Source organism: Neovison vison, chromosome 6 (genome assembly GCF_020171115.1).
Source record: "Neovison vison isolate M4711 chromosome 6, ASM_NN_V1, whole genome shotgun sequence".
Taxonomy (NCBI): Eukaryota; Metazoa; Chordata; class Mammalia; order Carnivora; family Mustelidae; genus Neogale; species Neogale vison.
In genome coordinates, this window is record NC_058096.1 from 179,359,608 (window position 1) to 179,379,053 (window position 19,446).

A 19,446-nucleotide genomic window follows, 5' to 3' on the forward strand; every position below is an offset into this window, starting at 1 on the left:
TGTCAAGGTCTTTGATTCATTTTTAACGCTGAGTAGTTTTTTGTCTTCTGGTTGAGTTTTAAGAGTTCTTTGTATGTTTTGGATAACATTGTTCAGTTTTGATATTAGAGATTTGTGTCCTCTCTCTTTTTTCTTAGTTAACTTTTTGGAGTCCCTGTTTCAATTCTTTTGAGGTTATATCCATTAGTGGGATTGCTGGATCATGTGGTATTTTATTTAAAAAAATTTTTGAGACATCTCCATACTTTTTTCCACAGTAGTTTCACCATTTTATGTTCCCACCACCATGCACATAGGTTCCACCTTCTGCACCCTATCTTCCGTTTTTGACGATACCTAGCACCCATTAGTTCTATATCTAATAACAGCTACTTTGAAAATGTACTCCTCTTCCAATCTCAGCCATATGATTTTGGTAGGTTTTACTTCTAAACCTTGGAGTGAAATATGGGACCCAGGTTTATAATGATCATATAATTTAATTTCTTGTGGTCACGGAGTCTGGTTAGGGATGATCACATGACCCAATGAGTCAATGATCTGCAGTGAAACTTTTGTTGGGACTTTGTGGAAAATAATTCTTACTCTTTCCTTCTATAATTAAATATCTAGAGTTTTAAGGTCTGGAGCTGCTGCAGCCATTTTCTGGCCATGAGGAGAAAGAATTAACATGGTGGAAAGAACACCTAAGCCTGTGTTTATTTTGTCACTTACAATAAGAAGAGGTCTAATACTTCCACTTGACTAATCCATGCCAGAATCATTTACTACGGCCATAGCTGAGTCATGCTAGTAAATAAGATTTATATATGCTTTAGACTTGAGTCTTGAGGAATATTTTATTTATATATTTTATCTGGTTTTGCATCTAGTCTGCTCATTATATGTGACTTCTAAAGTTCAACTATTAGATTTTGGTGAGCACCTGGCTATCTCTCCTCTGCCTTCTATTTTTTAATGGTCCATTTAACTTCGGAATGCTGTATAAGACTTTTCATGGCAGATTTGCCTTCTTGATTAGTTCTGCTTTAGCCAATATTAAAATGAGGTTGCACTGCTGGAGAACTTACCTGCTGTTATCTGCCATGCATCCCCTCAAAATATTCCAGGTGATGGGGGAAGGGAGAGGAACTATGGTTAAACATTAGTTTTACAACCTACTGAATTCTGACAATAGGGATTCTTATGGTGAGAGAAAATAATTAGAGAACAAAAGCCAAGACTTTAAAATCTAAACAAAATCATCTAGAGACAGAAGTTCAAAATTAGTATAGGCACAGAGGATGAACACACTACAAAACTCCATATGGTATTGTTGTAATTACTTACTAGACCTAGAGTACATGACTATAAAGTTATTACATTACAAGATTAAATGCAATGAAGCCGTAGGTCTTTGCTATTCATCCTAGGCATAAAAAGATCTGATTCTAATACATGAACAGCCCTCCCCTTCAGTGAAAAAAGGAAGGAGTCAGGCTTTGTTGGCCCTATTGATTTGGCTGACACATGTTCTTTGAACCACCTAGAGGGATTCTCTGTAGACCAAATGAAATCCAAAGGTCAGAGAAAAAAACTGATAAATATAATTGCAATTTCCTTGCAGCACCATATTTGATGACAAGACATTTGACACAATGACAATTTAATATGTGGAAAGGGGGAGAAAGACCAGACATACTGTCCATCTCTAGTAATTGATCTTCTGCAAGTTCCCAATGGGCACTGGGGGACAACTCTCATAAATAGCTTCTTCATGTAACCCAAAGGGAGAAGGTGAAAGACCTTGTTCATTTCGGTAAAGTTTCTTCTTTCTCTCTAGAAGACAAGCTGACATAATGACATCAAACAGAGGGACCAGAGTATGCTGGGTGATGTGTGCAGGCAATCAAGATAAGGTTTCTGAATAAAAACTCAATCTCCCTTAGGTCAGGTTTATAAAGCTGCAATTATCTTTTATGACATCCAAATAAATCTCCATTTAGGAAAGGATTATGCATATTTTAGAAAAGTGAATTTGGGAATGAGTGATTCAGAAGTCTTCCTTTTGCTGTTTATTATAGAAACTAAAAGCCAATTCCAAAGTTATCAATTTAATTTGTAATTACTTATTGCTTAGATAAATGGTTCTAAAATTTTTATCCAAAGTCTTAGTGTAGTACTTGGCATATGATGATGTTACTAAATATTTGAATGAATAAACAGATGAAGTAATGACTGCATTAATTGATGAATTCCTCAAGGTGGTTTGGAGAAGATGTCATTCAAATCCATAGGCCCGACAAAGCTTGACAGCTCTTTCCAAGCTTTCACTGAGGGGAAACACAGTTTATGTATTAGAGTCAGAACTTTTGTGACTAGGATGGATAGCAAAAACCTAGGTAGATGTCGAATAGACTATTAAATATATTACTCTGGCGTTTTTGGAAGAAATCTGGGCTGGTGATCTAAACTTGGATTTGCCCAGCATTTAGATAGCTTTGTAGACTAAACGAAGATAAGATACCTAGGAAGAAGACATAGTCAGGGAAGAGGTCCTAACACTGGGCAATGGGTCAGTTTAGAGATTGCAGAGATGAGAATACAAGAGATAACTAAGAAGGAGTGGCCAGGGTATAGAAGGAAAACCAACATCCTAGATAGCAAGTAAAGCAATAATTTCATAACGGGAAAAGTGATTCACTATGTGTCAAATGCTGCTGCAAGACCAAGCTGAAGAATGAATACTGACCATGGGATTTGATGATCATAGGTCATTAACCTTCACAAGAGTGTTTTCAGGGCAGTGGAGGCAAAGGTTTCTTGTTAGGGTAGTCTGCTAGATGGGGTGCAAAATTGGGGTGCATATGAGGGAGAGATGAGGTGATGAGGTCAGATCTGGGTATATTTTCTAGTGTTTCAGATCACAAGGAATATTGATATGATGGAGGCTGTGTTGTTTTGAACTCAAATAAATCTACAGGTGAATTCTGGTTTTGCCACTTACCCTGTAGGGATATCATCAGTAAGTTAACTAATGATGATGAGCTTTAGTTCTTTGAAGTGTAAAATGAGCATAATAATAATGAGCTGGAATGCTTTGGAGAGATTTAGATACAGCGTGTGCTATTAGATATTTGATAATGCTTATGGTTAATCTGATCATGTTGGTGGAAGTGCCCAAAATATGACCACTTGGAAATTTCCTTAGTTACTATTGCAATTTTCATCAGAATCCTAGTCTTGCTATGGTTTATGTAAACTTCATGTAGTAAGTTAAACAGCAATTCTCAAGAAGAAACTGAAACATTGAAAGTTAAAATTTGTAGTGAATTGACAAAATCATATTTTGCCACGTGACTGAGCCATTAAAAATGAAAATATGTTCTGTATTTACATTATGGAATGATTCCTACTAGATATTTTAATTAAAAATTCAGGTTCTAAAACAGGTATGCTGTAACTTCACTTTTATAAAAATATGTATAGACTTAAAATCTATAAAATCTATAGAATAAAACTCCATAGTGCTCTACCAATTATAAAGCACTTTTCCATCTAATGAAGTCTTACCAGAACACTATTTAGTCTATTTTAAAGATAAGGATGAAGTGACCTGCTCAAGGCTAAATAGATGGCAAAACTGGTTCCTTGACTCCATTCCCTACATCTAATCCTTTTCATGGCATCTGGGACTAAGATATCCATACGATATCTTAGTTAGAAGCGATATCCATACACCATCTGACTGAGGCTATAGATATGGCTAGTTTGGAAAAAAGTAGTTTGTTTTTTTTTAAGATTTTATTTATTTATTTGACAGTTAGAGATCATAAGTAGACAGAAAGGCAGGCAGAGAGAAAGAGAGAGGAGGAAGCAGGCACCCTGCTGAGCAGAGAGCCCAATCTGGGGCTCGATTCCAGGACCCTGAGATCATGACCTGAGCCAAAGGCAGAGGCTTTAACCCACTGAGCCACCCAGGTGGCCCAGAAAAAAAGTAGCTCTTATGTTCTTTCTCTTTCCTTCTCTGTTTGTATGGATTTCTACCTCTTCAGGAACAGCAGAACTTCTCTCCAGGATGTGGTGCTTCAGGCAGGGTCAACTACCTGGCTTCTCCGGTTGATTTCTGGAACCTGCCCAGGCATGCATGCATATAGAGTCAGCAACCTCTTGGGTCTTGCCATAGCCAATGTTAAGTGTCAAGTTCACTTTAGTTCACCCATTTGCTCTAGGGTCCCCAGCATAGGGATCCATGTGACTAGTTTGGGGGTTAAAATCCTGGCATCCCAAAACAAAACTCCATTTTAAAATAGCATCTAAAATTTTAAAGGTAAAGTTCCAAAAGGTATACATACATATATATTATAATTGTGACACTTGCAATAAAGGATTTGTAATGAAAGTAATACATGGAGCTGTTGCAGAGAGAAGAGCTGCTTTTGTTGTTCTGATATACACATGTGAAGGATTGAAACTTTCCTGGTGAGAAGTTACAAATAAATATTTACATTTAGTATCTGTTACGTGCCAAATACTGTGTTAAGTGCTTGAGATACAATGGCCAAGACAGGTCAGCATGTTCTCTCCAGGAGGCAGACTGGAAACCAGTAAGTGCAACTTCAAATGCTATAAAAGAAAACAGCATAGGCTATGAAAATGAAGAATAGGTCATCTAGGGATTCCAGAAGGCCTCCATGTAGAGCTGAAACCAAAACATCCAAGAACAGTTGGGCCTCTTTTCTTCTTCCACACCTACAAGAAACTGTCAGGGGAACTCAAATGAGAACCCCAGTGTTGGGGGGGCGGAGCACACATTGCCTTTGATACTCTGCCCCAATGCTATCCCGGTGCTGTCAGGGGAACAGGCACTCATTCTGCTGAAGAAGGTCTATTTCAGCATCTCTGAGCTCAAATGCCATGCATAGAAGTAGGCGAAGGACCCCATCTGGCTGTCACTGGGATGGGAATGTACTCATCACAGACAGTGGCAGGCCTAACTGCTGAGCACAAGATGCTTATATAACAAGCTACGGATGTGTTAGGGACTTCCTAAACTCATTTGGCAGGCTCAGGCCCATTGTCCCAATCTCCCTCAATGAGAATCAACGACACAGAGAAGTTCAATGACTCATCCTGGGAAGGTACAGATGCCAGACAACCTGAGACTGCATAAAGGCAGCCAAAAGGTTCTATCCAAAGATCTTCACCAATTCAGCTGTCATAACCAGAACACCAACTACATGCTCATGGGAGTGGGCGGCATTGAGCTCTAGTGTGTGCTCTCCTTCTAGAGAAAAGAGCTGACTGGAGGAGATGCATTTGTCTTAATTCCAGGGAATCCTTCCACTCCACATGCTCAACAACCCCATTCTTCTGGATGAGATATTTAATCAGGTAGGTAACTTGTTAAGTTAAAGGCGAATGCTTTTGTGAAGCAAAACGGTTCAAACTGCCCCTAGAAAGTTATAGATATTCAAGTTAGCAAGTAGTCTACTTCAAATGTGGTAAGATATAATCCTTTTTAAGAACTAAGATAAATACCAAATCCTGTTAAAGATTCGATTCTTATTTTTCTAAGGTGGATTTAAACAAAGACAACAACAACAACAGAATATCATTATAGATTATCCATCTGTTGGCCTGCATCAGTTAGATTTTTTAGGTTCTATGTTACTGAAACAGACTTTGGTTAACTTCTTGAAAGGCTATTTGGTAGTTCACAAACTGGAAAAGTTGGACAGGGTTTAAGAAGGAGGGTAATCAGTGGTAGTAGCTCCAGGAATCTAGAGTAGAATCTAAGGGTCAGTAACATTTGGGAGCTGCCATCAGAATCACTTTGCTCTAACCATGTTCGGCCCATAGGAAAGCTCTGATTCCTGAAGAGGGAGAGGATCTGGTTGGCTCAGCTTGTGCCTCAGCACAGGAAGGAAATAGCACTGGAACTGAGAGACCCAGGAAGATCACAAGTAATGGGAAAAGGCACTTCCTGAGAGGATGACCAAGATGCTTTTATCAGAAAAAGAAAAACTAGATGCTATGCAAATCAAATAAATTTCATAATATCCAGACTCTTTCTGATATCATCATTTTTGATTTGTATGACAGGAGCAAGGGTTTTTGAATAAAGTGGTGTTTTAGTTGAGATGCAGGACGAGAGGGAGCTGGCCACTGAAGATCAATGAGAAAGGTGTTTCAGTCTGAGGGAAAAACAAGTGCAAAGGCCCTGAGGCAGGGGGAAAAAAAAGCTTGATGTCTTTGGTTAGCTATAAATCCCATGTGATTATAGCTACATGAAAAAGCTGGCTAATGTCAGATATTGTCAGAGAGACAAGCAGAAGCTTGGTTATGTATGACACTCCCGGGTGAGGCAAGAACAAATTGTGTTTAAAGTGAATAGGAAGCAACTAGAGGAGCTTATTAGCCGTCTACCCCTAAGCAAGATGTTTAATATCACTGAGTTTCAGTTTATCTTCTTTAAAATGGTCTAATGCATAACCCCTTATCAAAAACCCTCAAGGAAAGTTGTGTTCTAGAATTCAGCATTTCTTATATTACAGACATACTACAGTACATGGTTTATTTTACATAACATCTCTCCAAAAAGTCTGATGTGCTACCTCACAATCCGATACATGATTATTTCTGCCACCAAGAGAGTTTGCTGCAAAAGGGCCCAAAGTAAATAAATTAGTGAGAAGAAAAAAAACAAAAAACAAAAACACTTTGGTTTTTAGACCTTATTTAGACCTGGATTTCAAAGAGACAGATATAGAACTGTGGCCAGTAACTGACAGGTCTACCTTGATGCCTGGCAAGTAATGGAGAGTCAATGTGCATTTGTTCACCTACCCTTCTCTATTACTTGCCCCTCCTGCCTACCCCCTTCCTCCAAGTAGGCTGGCACGCATATAAAGCATTTTTACTCAGAGTTTTTCCTATTTTATCTCCTCCACTTTGCATTGTGAACTTTAGTTCCATCCTTCCCCCAGGCTCTGTGGGCTTGAACATATGTGTATGTTTGCAGATCACAAACCTGCCAGGTCTAAACATAATGGGACCAACTGGGAACACCACTGACAACCAAATCCCACAAAGAGAACAAACCTTCCTTGAGTTTCTAGGTCAGAACCTGCTTTAACAAAGTGAGCCATGAAAACGCCTTTATATAGTAACTTGTTTAATTAAGATAACAGATGTTACTATTATACAAGTCCTAGAGAGCCACTATTTAATTGGACACTCATTCACATGGCTGGTGACTAGTAAAAACCAGTTCAAACAACCATTTCCCTTGTATGGGGTTTTTTTCTCCCTAAATTAAATTGAATAAACAATGTACCCAGTGCATATCCATTTAAAAGAGACAACTTTAATGGCACAGGAGTTTAATATGAATGGTAATGTTAGGATAAAATAATTTCCTAGTTTAAAAGGCAAGTTTAACTCTCTGTTTTATCTATTCAAGTGCTAAGTTAGGCTGACAATCACCTGCTCCGGAAAAACGGCAGAGAAAACCTTCACTTGGGCATTGTTAGATGCATGGTATTTACAATGGAAGAGGGATCTGGATCGAGCTTTTATGCTCAGATTTTTAATATAATCTGGGAAGAGGGATAATTGACAACCTGTCATGCACATCAGTGTGACAGATGAAACAAAGACAAAAAGAGGGGAAAAAAAACACCAGTGAATTAGCAGAATCTCCAGGGAAGACAAAATACAGTAATTCTTGTATTTAACCATTCATAGGAAAATGAAAAGAACACTGTGTGGTGTGTCAGAAAATAGGTCTTTGGCTAGACTGCCACAGCAAGTCTGAGGGATTCCAAACCATTTTGTTCTTCCAAACTGTCACCGGTCAAATAACGGCACAGAACTTGCTCTAGATCTACAAACGTCTCTGCCTACAGGGGCTAGGTGGGTAATAGGAATAAGAAGACGTTTTCATGACTCACTTTGCTTATATAAGAGAAAAAGAATATTCATTGCAGGCATAAGAAAACATACTCTCTTTCTGTATTTTCCTGAAATGTGTGGCCCTTTGGTCAACCTTTCTTATTCTCATCTGTTGATAGAGAAGTAGATACCAGAATTATGTTCCTTTTATTTTAACTCGGCTGTAAGAAAAAACAATAACACAAGAGCCATGATTAATGGCAACTGACACTACATCTTAATATAGGGTACAAAATTGTGTGACCAACAGAAGATTTCATGCCCTGATAAAAAGATAACTTGTTTTTCAGCTCTGGCCAGTTATTGTCTACTGAAATTCAGGCTGACTGTTACTCATCATCCAGTTTTTAAAAATAAGTCGGAAATCTGGATTACATGACATATTCCAAATTTTAATGGTTAGAACCTAATTTAAGAAAAGTAAACATGATGCTGGCTAATACTTAGCACCTTCCAAAGAAAACCATTTTGCAAGCTGGACTCAGTGAACCAAAAGATGGATGACTTTTAGGACTTTCAGATTGTACCATTCTAGGACTGTAAATACTACTCTTGATATAAAGCTCTATTGCCAAAGCCAGAATGGGAAGAAGTTTCTTTAGTTTGCACGTCTTGTTACGTGAGAATGTATATGCCAACACTTGGTTGTGAGAACTGCTCTGAGTCATCTAGCCCCAAAAATCTAATAAAAGTTCTGGGGGGAAATCAGTCATTCCCAAAGTCATGCATAAAAGAATGGGAGGGATTTTTCAAATTACAATCTGCCTGTTTTTTTTTTTTTTTAAGATTTTATTTATGTATTAGAGAGTGGGAGAGGAAGAGGGGGAGTGAGAACAAGAGGGAGAGGGAGAGAGAATCTGAAGCAGACTCTGCATTGAGCACAGAGACTGAGGTGGGGTTTAATCCTATGACCTGGAAATCATGACCTGAGCTGAAATTAAGAGTCAGACATTTAGCTAACTGAGCCACCTAGACATCCCTTGGCCTGAGATTCTTATACATGATATGTTCCTAGGCTCCCTCCCTCCATCACTTTACCATTCTTCCTCCCATAATTAGTGCATAATGAACCATTTCCAGCAACAGAAATACGTTGCACACCTTAGGTATGCTGGGGGAGTAGAAATAGGTTGAAAAACCACTGGCCTATTGCTCTCTCATGCTTCATCTAACCCTGAAATTCTCAGAACCAGAGATGACATTAGACCCATGAAAAGATATATTTCCTTCAAGGAAGATGGGAATCCCTGGACCCTACACATCATGTCTTACTATGACTTACATATATGAGCAGTAGAGAACATTTTCCAGCATTCAAATCTTCTGCCTCACTTTTGAAAACTCCCAAATGAATGTGGATACTTGCAGTCTTGTTTATATAACAGATTCTTCTTCCTTTCCTTTTAGTTTTCTTTTTCAGGCTTGACATATGCCCACCTTCTTGGCAAGGGGGCATATACCCAATTAGGCTAACTAAAGGGGACTTTGTGCAGTACAAATCAGAGAAAAGAAACTCACTATTTGCATAGTCCTAGTGGTCTTAGTGGTCCAGTGTAAAAGTCTGATTGTCTTACAGTTTGTTTTTCCTCATTCCTTTTGTTACTCCTTCCTTCCTTCCCATTTTCTGACTTCTGTAGAGATCAGAAATCTTTTATACCTTCCTCTAGGAGGAAAAAAAAAAAATGGAATGAAATGACTGACAATTCCAGACAAAGTTCAAGAGGAGAGGTAGATATTGGGAAGCAGAGGGCACAGAGGGCTGTAAGAGACAGGTCTTGTGGGAAAGACAGAGGAAGGACAGAATTAGGAGAAAGAGTCCCCAAGGGTACAAAAAACGGGGAACTGTGCAGATGACTCCCTGAGTCTGTCTTAAGAGGAAAGGGTTGGAAAAATGAAATCAGCAGAATAATCCTATTTTGTTTCTCATCCAAGAAAGACTCTCAGTTAGTTCTAACTTATGCTTTGAAAATGAAGTAAAAGGTAGAGCAGATTGCTCTGGGCATCCTATGTAAGACTTAGCCTAAGACAGACATTTTTTTGGTTTTGTTTTTATGATGAAGCACAATAGTTCCAAACATTCCTCTCATGATAAGTACCACATGGTCAGTTCTTAAAATTACATTAAAAAATATTCAACCAGGATCCCCTCCTTGGGGTCAATGTGCTGCCCTCCCCAACTGTGGCCAGGAGTTTTGGTTGTTAATGGCTTCACAGCTATGTTCCTCACTGGAGTGCCCTCTGTAGTGGGGGAATTGCCCGTACAAGGTAACTCATCTTCCTTCCCAGTGGTAGGCTGAGGCTGCAGACTGGGTGATCTAGGGTTTCAAAGACCAGTCCCTCACCTCAAGATGGAACCACTCTGGGGGTCAATCTAGTTCCAGAACTACCAGTGGCATTGGCTGAAGCCTCAAATGCAACTGCATTGACAGATAGCTTCTCCTGCTCAGTTCTGTTGCCTCATTTCCTCACATGTGTAGCCTCACAGAATACTCCAGCAAACCTTCTACATGCAACTTTCCATCTTAGGGTCTATTTCTGGGTTATGCAATCCAAGGATTACATATGAGGATATGAAGCCTCAAACAGGCTTCCAACAAGCTTCAAGAGAGTGTTCATAGTATTTTTTTTTTTTTACTTCAATTCAGTTTCCTTAAATATTTGTTAAATAAGGACAAAGACCATTTGAAATTTAAAACTATTTGCGTATACATAGTTTTCTTATGTTCTGCTTTGTTTTTGGTAGACTAATAGAGTTCAGTATTCAGTGAAATAAAAATCACATTGTAAGTTCACAACTAAATGCTAAGTGGCTTTATGGAGAAGCAGAAATGATAAAAGCTCCATCACCAACCTCATGGATGTTGACTCTGAATTATTAGGAAGCAAATGTATGTGCTCTTACAGAGGAGGAGCAAGCTTACGGAGTTCTAGCCGGACAGTATTCTGAGCTTTAAAATTCTATTACTTGGATTCAATTTTTTTTTCATTCTGTGTTACAGTGCTTCCAATAATAAAATGGAAAGAGTAATTTCCACTCTAGTTATCTCTAAATATTACTGTTAGTATAAATTTAATACAGTAAGTGTGATGTTTGAGGGTGTGCAACAGAAACAGGACAAAATAAAACAACACACAATTCATTTTTCTTTAGGCTACATTCTTACCTTCTGACCATGGCTGTTTGAATAATAAAGGTAAAGGTGATTAGGAATGAAATACTAAGAAATCTTACGAATACCTCATCAATGGTGTTTTGTTTTGTTTTACAATAGGACCACAATCCCATTATTATGTAGTTGGATATAGAAATGCATGTATCCATAGGCAAAGTGTAAGCTATGTGCCTTCCTTCCAGACAAAGCAAACACTTCCAAGCCACTTAGTAGAAAAAGGTTTGTGAGCATTATTATTATCTAGTGTTCAAAATGTGTAATGTAATGATTTGAATACCACTGACACTGTTAGAGCCAAGTATTTACCAATCAACATAAATTGCTTGGTGCCAAATTAAAGAGGAAGATGAAACTGCCAAGGAATTGCTGAGTATTCCTGCTTAACTGTGTTCAAAATTTCAGCCTCTTCACACCTGAAGACACTGGGAGTAAAGCCTTGTTCTTAGCTAACTGTAGGCTCACATCATCATGCTATTATTCCAAAAGAAAGAGCTGGTCTGCTTTCACTTCAGTTATTCAGGTATAATACCTAACATTCTTGCGGAAAAATAAGTCTGGAAAAACTTGAGACTATTTGTAGCTTTTACCCAGCATTCCCCATGTCTGACTCTGTGGACAGGAATCAGGTATGGGCTAAATGCTTCCAAAGCCTGTGTTCTGACTGTCACATGCAAGTCATGTATTTGTACCTTCCTACAATGTAGCTTTCTACGATGTGTCTTAATGATCCTCTTTGGCCTGTTTTATAGTTATAGACCTAGTCTATATTGCAAAACTGGTAATATAACAGCTGTACTACAAAACTGGTAACAGAACAGCTATATCTCATATTCTTGTTAGTAATTACAATATTGAAATTTCTTCTCACCAGCCCTCAGTACAATTCTGGTCATGACAATTAGTGATGGAATTTCTACAGTAAATGAACACATACATCCACTTATATCAGAGTTTACCAAAGATTTTTTTTTCCCCTCCTAAAACCCTTATCCTTTGAGGAATTCTGTGCAATAAAATTCATTTCCAAGTAAATTTGGGAAATATAATTCTTAGAAATTTTCTATTTTTATTTTTTTTATTTTTTTTTTTTTTTTTTTTTTTTTTAGATTTTTTTTTTCCCCAATTTATTTATTTTCAGAAAAACAGTATTCATTATTTTTTCACCACACCCAGTGCTCCATGCAAGCTGTGCCCTCTATAATACCCACCACCTGGTACCCCAACCTCCCACCCCCCCCGCCACTTCAAACCCCTCAGACTGTTTTTCAGAGTCCATAGTCTCTCATGGTTCACCTCCCCTTCCAATTTACCCAAATTCCCTACTACTCTCTAACGCCCCTTGTCCTCCATGCTATTGGTTATGCTCCACAAATGAGTGAAACCATATGATAATTGACTCTCTCTGCTTGACTGATTTCACTCAGCATAATCTCTTCCAGTCCCGTCCATGTTGCTACAAAAGTTGGATATTCGTCCTTTCTGATGGAGGCATAATACTCCATAGTGTATATGGACCACATCTTCCTTATCCAGTCATCCGTTGAAGGGCATCTTGGTTCTTTCCATAGTTTGGCGACTGTGGCCATTGCTGCTATAAACATTGGGGTACAGATGGCCCTTCTTTTCACGACATCTGTATCTTTGGGGTAAATACCCAGGAGTGCAATTGCAGGGTCGTAGGGAAGCTCTATTTTTAAATTCTTGAGGAATCTCCACACTGTTCTCCAAAGAGGCTGCACCAACTTGCATTCCCACCAACAGTGTAAGAGGGTTCCCCTTTCTCCACATCCTCTCCAACACATGTTGTTTCCTGTTTTGTTAATTTTGGCCATTCTAACTGGTGTAAGGTGATATCTCAATGTGGTTTTAATTTGAATCTCCCTGAGGGCTAATGATGATGAGCATTTTTTCATGTGTCTGATAGCCATTTGTATTTCTTGATTGGAGAAGTGTCTGTTCATATCTTCTGCCCATTTTTTGATGTGTTTGTCTGTTTCGTGTGGGTTGAGTTTGAGGAGTTCATTATAGATCCTGGATATCAACCTTTTGTCTGTACTGTCATTTGCAAATATCTTCTCCCATTCCGTGGGTTGCCTCTTTGTTTTTTTGACTGTTTCCTTTGCTGTGCAGAAGCTTTTGATTTTGATGAAGTCCCAGAAGTCTATTTTCGCTTTTGTTTCCTTTGCCTTTGGAGACATATCTTGAAAGAAGTTGCTGTGGCTGATATCGAAGAGATTACTGCCTATGTTCTCCTCTAAGATTCTGATAGATTCCTGTCTCACGTTGAGGTCTTTTATCCATTTTGAGTTGATCTTTGTGTACGGTGTAAGAGAATGGTCGAGTTTCATTCTTCTACATATAGCTGTCCAGCTTTCCCAGCACCATTTATTGAAGAGACTGTCTTTTTTCCACTGTATATTTTTTCCTGTTTTGTCGAAGATTAATTGACCATAGAGTTGAGGGTCCATATCAGGGCTCTCTACTCTGTTCCACTGGTCTATGTGTCTGTTTTTATGCCAGTACCATGCTGTCTTGGTGATCACAGCTTTGTAATAAAGCTTGAAATCAGGTAAAGTGATGCCGCCAGCTTTATTTTTGTTTTTCAACGTTTCCTTAGCGATTCGGGGTCTCTTCTGATTCCATACAAATTTTTGGATTATTTGCTCCAGCTCTTTGAAGAATGCCGGTGGAATTTTGATCGGAATGGCATTAAAAGTATAGATTGCTCTAGGCAGTATAGACATTTTAACGATGTTTATTCTTCCGATCCAAGAGCATGGAATGGTCTTCCATCTTTTTGTGTCTTCTTCAATTTCTTTCATGAGTGTTCTATAGTTCCTCAAGTATAGATCCTTTACCTCTTTAGTTAGGTTTATTCCCAGGTATCTTATGGTTCTTGGTGCTATAGTAAATGGAATCGATTCTCTAATTTCCCTTTCTGTATTTTCCTTGTTAGTGTATAAGAAAGCCACTGATTTCTGCACATTGACTTTGTATCCTGCCACGCTGCTGAATTGCTGTATGAGTTCTAGTAGTTTGGGGGTGGAGTCTTTTGGGTTTTCCATATAAAGAATCATGTCATCTGCGAAGAGAGAGAGTTTGACTTCTTCATTACCAATTTGGATACCTTTTATTTCTCTCTGTTGTCTGATTGCTGTTGCTAGGACTTCTAATACTATGTTGAACAAGAGTGGTGAAAGTGGGCATCCTTGTCTTGTTCCTGATCTCAACGGGAAGGCTGCAAGCTTTTTCCCATTGAGGATGATATTTGCTGTGGGTCTTTCATAGATAGATTTGATGAGGTTCAGGAATGTTCCCTCTATCCCTATACTTTGAAGCGTTTTAATCAGGAACGGATGTTGGATTTTGTCAAATGCTTTTTCTGCATCAATTGAGAGGACCATGTGGTTCTTCTCTCTTCTCCTATTAATTTGTTGTATCACATTGATTGATTTACGAATGTTGAACCATCCTTGTAGCCCAGGGATGAATCCCACCTGATCATGGTGGATAATCTTTTTAATGTGTTGTTGGATCCTGTTGGCTAGGATCTTGTTGAGAATCTTAGCATCCATATTCATCAGTGATATTGGTCTGAAATTCTCCTTTTTGGTATGGTCCTTGCCTGGTTTGGGGATCAGGGTAATGCTGGCTTCATAGAAAGAGTCTGGAAGTTTTCCTTCTGCTTCAATTTTTTGAAACAGCTTCAGGAGAATAGGTGTTATTTCTTCTTGGAAGGTTTGGTAGAATTCCCCAGGGAATCCGTCAGGTCCTGGGCTCTTGTTTTTTGGGAGATTTTTGATCACTTCTTCAATCTCGTTATTAGATATCGGTCTATTCAGGTTGTCGATTTCTTCCTGGTTCAATTTTGGTAGTTTATATTTTTCCAGGAATGCATCCATTTCATCTAGGTTGCTAAGCTTATTGGCATATAACTGTTCGTAGTAACTTCTGATGATTGTTTCTACTTCCTTGGTGTTAGTTGTGATCTCTCCCCTTTCATTCATAATTTTATGAATTTGGGATTTCTCTCTTTTCTTTTGGATTAGTGTAGCCAGTGGCTTATCGATCTTATTGATTCTTTCAAAAAACCAGCTTCTAGTTTCATTGATACGTTCTACTGTATCTCTGGTTTCTCCCTCATTGATCTCAGCTCTAATCTTGATGATTTCCCTTCTTATGTGTGGAGTTGGTTTGATTTGTTGTTGATCCTCCAGTTCTTTAAGGTGTAAAGACAGCTGGTGTGTTCTGGATTTTTCAATTTTTTTGAGCAAGGCTTGGATGGCTATATATTTTCCCCTTAGGACCGCCTTTGCTGTATCCCATAGGTTTTGGACCGAAGTGTCTTCATTCTCATTGGTTTCCATGAATTGTTTCAGTTCTTCTTTGATCTCCTGGTTGATCCAAGCATTCTTAAGCAAGGTGGTCTTTAGCTTCCAGGTGTTTGAGTTCCTTCGGAACTTTTCCTTGTGATTGAGCTCCAGTTTCAAAGCATTGTGATCTGAGAATATGCAGGGAATAATCTCAGTCTTTTGGTATCGGCTGAGTCCTGATTTGTGACCCAGTATGTGGTCTATTCTGGAGAAGGTTCCGTGTGCACTTGAGAAGAATGAGTATTCTGCTGTTTTAGGGTGGAATGTTCTGTATATATCTATGAGGTCCATCTGGTCCAATGTGTCATTCAATGCTCTTGTTTCTTTATTGATTTTCTGCTTCGATGATCTGTCTAATTCTGAAAGAGGCGTGTTAAGATCACCTACGATTAGTGTATTCATATCAATATGACTCTTTATCTTGATTAACAGTTTTCTTAAGTAATTGGCTGCTCCCATATTGGGAGCATAGATATTTACAATTGTTAGATCATCTTGGTGGATAGTCCCTTTAAGGATTATGTAGTGTCCTTCTGTATCTCTGACTACAGTCTTTAGTTTGAAGTCTAATTTATCTGATATGAGAATCGCTACCCCAGCCTTCTTTTGAGTCCCATTGGCATGAAAGATGCTTCTCCACCCCTTCACTTTCAGTCTGCGTGTATCTTTAGGTTCAAAATGGGTCTCTTGTAGACAGCATATGGATGGGTCCTGTCGTTTTATCCAATCTGCAACCCTGTGCCGTTTTATGGGTGCATTTAGGCCATTCACATTGAGAGTGATTATTGATAGATACGTTTTTATTGACATCGAGTTACCTTTGAAGTCTTTCTTCCTGTAGACTGTCTCTATATTTCTGTTCAATGCTATTCTTGGGATTTTTCCTCTTTTATAGAACCCCCCTTAATATTTCCTGCAGTATCGGCTTGGTGGTTGCATAGTCTTTTAAGTCTTGCCGGTCTTGGAAACTCTTTATCTCTCCATCCATTTTGAATGTCAGTCTTGCTGGATAAAGTATTCTTGGCTGCATGTTCTTCTCATTTAGTGTCCTGAATATATCTTGCCAGCCTCTTCTGGCTTGCCAGGTCTCTGTGGACAGGTCTGACGTTATTCTGATGGGCTTCCCTCTGTAAGTAAGGAGCCTCTTTGCCCTGGCGGCTTTCAAGAGATTATACCTACAATTATAATTTCTCAATTTGACTATCAGGTGTCGTGATGTTTTTTTGGAGTGTATAATCTTGGGTGGAGACCGTTCAGCCTCTAGTACATGAACGCTGGTTTCATTCGCGAGATTCGGAAAGTTTTCATGAAGGACTTGTTCCACGACATCTTCTAGACTTCTTTCTTTCTCCTCCCCTTCGGGAATTCCAATAATTCTGACGTTGGAACGCTTCATGGCATCACTTATTTCCCTAATTCTGCTTTCGTGGGATCTAAGCTGTTTGTTCCAGGCTTCCTCCTGATCCTTTCTCTCTATCTGTTTGTCTTCCAGATCACTAATTCTATCTTCTGTCTCAGTTACCCTAGCTTTGAGAGAGTTTAGATTGGATTGGAACTCATTGAGAGCATTGTGGACCTCCTCCCTGGTAGCTTTAAGCTCCGCCCTAACATTGTGAACATCCTGTCTGGTCGCTTTCAGTTCGGCTCTAATCAATTCTGTTTGGTCATCCATGGCTTTCTCCAACCTAGCTATTGCCTGGATAATTGTTAGCCTGAATTCTCTTTCCGACATATTGTCTATGTTGATAGCCGTTAGCTCTGTTGCAGAAGGTCCATCCTCTGTATTTTTCTTCTGTTGGGCATTCCTCCTCCTAGTCATTTTGGTGGGAGAAGACTGAACAGATGTAGCTGGATGTATCAACTCTGGTGCAGTCAAGGTGCACCCTGGAGCACTTCCTGATCTCCGTCTCAGAAGCCTCAGTCTGGGTGCAGAAGCTGAATAAATTCCCCCTTGGACGCTGGCAGTGCAGGTTCCAAGTTGGAGACCCTGGGGGCGCAGGATCTCTTGCTCGTCCCCAAAGCCAAGGCAGCGGCGGCTGTCTGGGAGCTCCTGACCGCCAGAGAGGTTCCAAGCAGCGATCGCACACTGAGATTTTGCCGCTGGCCGGGGCTGGGAGTGCCCGGCTTGCGCGCACCTCTTTTCAGAGGCGGCTGTGGGTCGGGCGCGCGTCTGGGGCACTGAGAACGGGGCGCTGGTCCGTAAGCCGCAGGCTGGGCTTTTGCGCGCCTCTGTCCGGGGAAGAGTTTCGCGGGCGCGCGGCTTAGACTTTGAAACAATGGCCGGGGTCAAGAAGCGCCCCAGGGCCTTAGAAACCCAGGAGAGCTGGAGCGACGTGCACGCGCATCTCAAGCTTTGTGGTAGGGCTAGCGCGCGTTCTGCAGACCGGCTCCCATCCCCTCACAGGAGCCGGAACCCCGCGCTCTGGGGCACGCTGGCGGCTTAGGGACCAGGAGCCGGTTTCTCCGCCGCACTCTCTCTGTCTCCGCGCCGGGGAGGCCGTCTGGGACCGGGGACTCAAGCCCCTGTCCCTAGCCGCCCCCGCGATCCTTTGCTCTTTTGGAGTGCTTTCAACCAGTCTCCGAGTTAATGCTGGTCCCCAGACGCAGGGCGCTCTCGCTCGTATCGGGGTATGACTTTCCCACCGGTCGCCTCTGGTGGCTCCCTCCCCCTTTTATCTTCCGATATCAGTCCGCTGTTCCCATTCCGCTTTACCTGCTCACTGGCGTCTTCTGCCCCTGTAGAGGTCCAGACGTGTATAATTCTGATCTCAGGCTGATTTCATGGGTGATCAGAGTTCTTTGGTAGGTAATCAGCTCACTTTGGGGTACCAGCTGAAAAGACGCCTCTTCCTAGTACCCCGCCATCTTGTCCCCCCCTAATTCTTAGAAATTTTCAATGCAAAAACAGCCTGAAGGCTCTGAGAAGGTCTGAAATATAGACCCTATACTTAATACTTACTCAATCACAGAATACTGCATTATACAAAATGGTATCATCCCTTTCCCTGCCCCTCCAATCCACTACAGTAACTAGAAAATGCTGCTGTAAATACTTAAAATTTTACCATTGGTTCACGTCTCTCCACTAAAAAAGACAAACCCCACAATATAGTTGGTCCTTCCTCATAGAAATGAATTCACTAACTTGTACTTCATCAAAGTATAATTTTCCAACTATATGAAAATTGTGTGACATCTATGAAATCTTTTTTGTATCTAATATAGTAATTGTATCTCATGAAAGTACTTTCTAAAGATTCTCCTATGAGGCAAAACAATTGCTTTTCATCTTATAAACATTCTAGTTCTTTTAATTATGTTTCTCTCTTTGCTTAGGTACTAAGACAAGTACATCCAAATCTGTGAATTATACAGAGTGTATTTCTATGTATTAATTTTGTTTCTGACATCTTTGTTTTTTTTACTGATAATTTCCCATTATTCCCACTCCCTAAATTATTTCCTTGTATGTTGTCTATTGCTTGTATTGTTTTCACAGGCAACCTCAAATCCTTTGTGAAATGAGGCGGACTGTCAGTTCATTGATTTCTTCTTTCATTTATCCTACAACTATTGAATAAATCCCTCAGAGGTATACTTGTGCTAGTGGTGGATAGACGGTGGTGACTAAAACCAGGTCCTGTTCTCATCCAGCTTACACCAGATGGGAAAGATACATAATAGTCAAATAAAACAAGACACAGATTCATAATTACAAATTACAAAGAAGGAATTGAAGAGAAAAGCAGGCACTGGTGATCTAACGGGAGAGAATATACACTGGAGCTTTGGCATCTCGTCACTAAGATCTGTGAGGGAAGGTTACTGAAACCAAACCCATAAGTAATTCATGAAGAGTCAGATCATGTAGTTCCTTGAACATTGTGGTCAATAGCTTAGTTTCTATTTAAAGGGTTAGTGATAAGATTTGATTTATATTTTAAAAAGGCCATACTGGGCGCCTG

The 19,446-nt window shown here is 39.8% G+C and overlaps 1 protein-coding gene across 7 annotated transcripts in view; it reads right to left on the bottom strand.

Moving 5' to 3' along the window:
- Positions 1-19,446, bottom strand: part of CNTN4 (contactin 4) — a 952,026-nt gene that overhangs the window by 105,683 nt on the left and 826,897 nt on the right. The gene's annotated exons all lie outside the window — the stretch shown is intronic.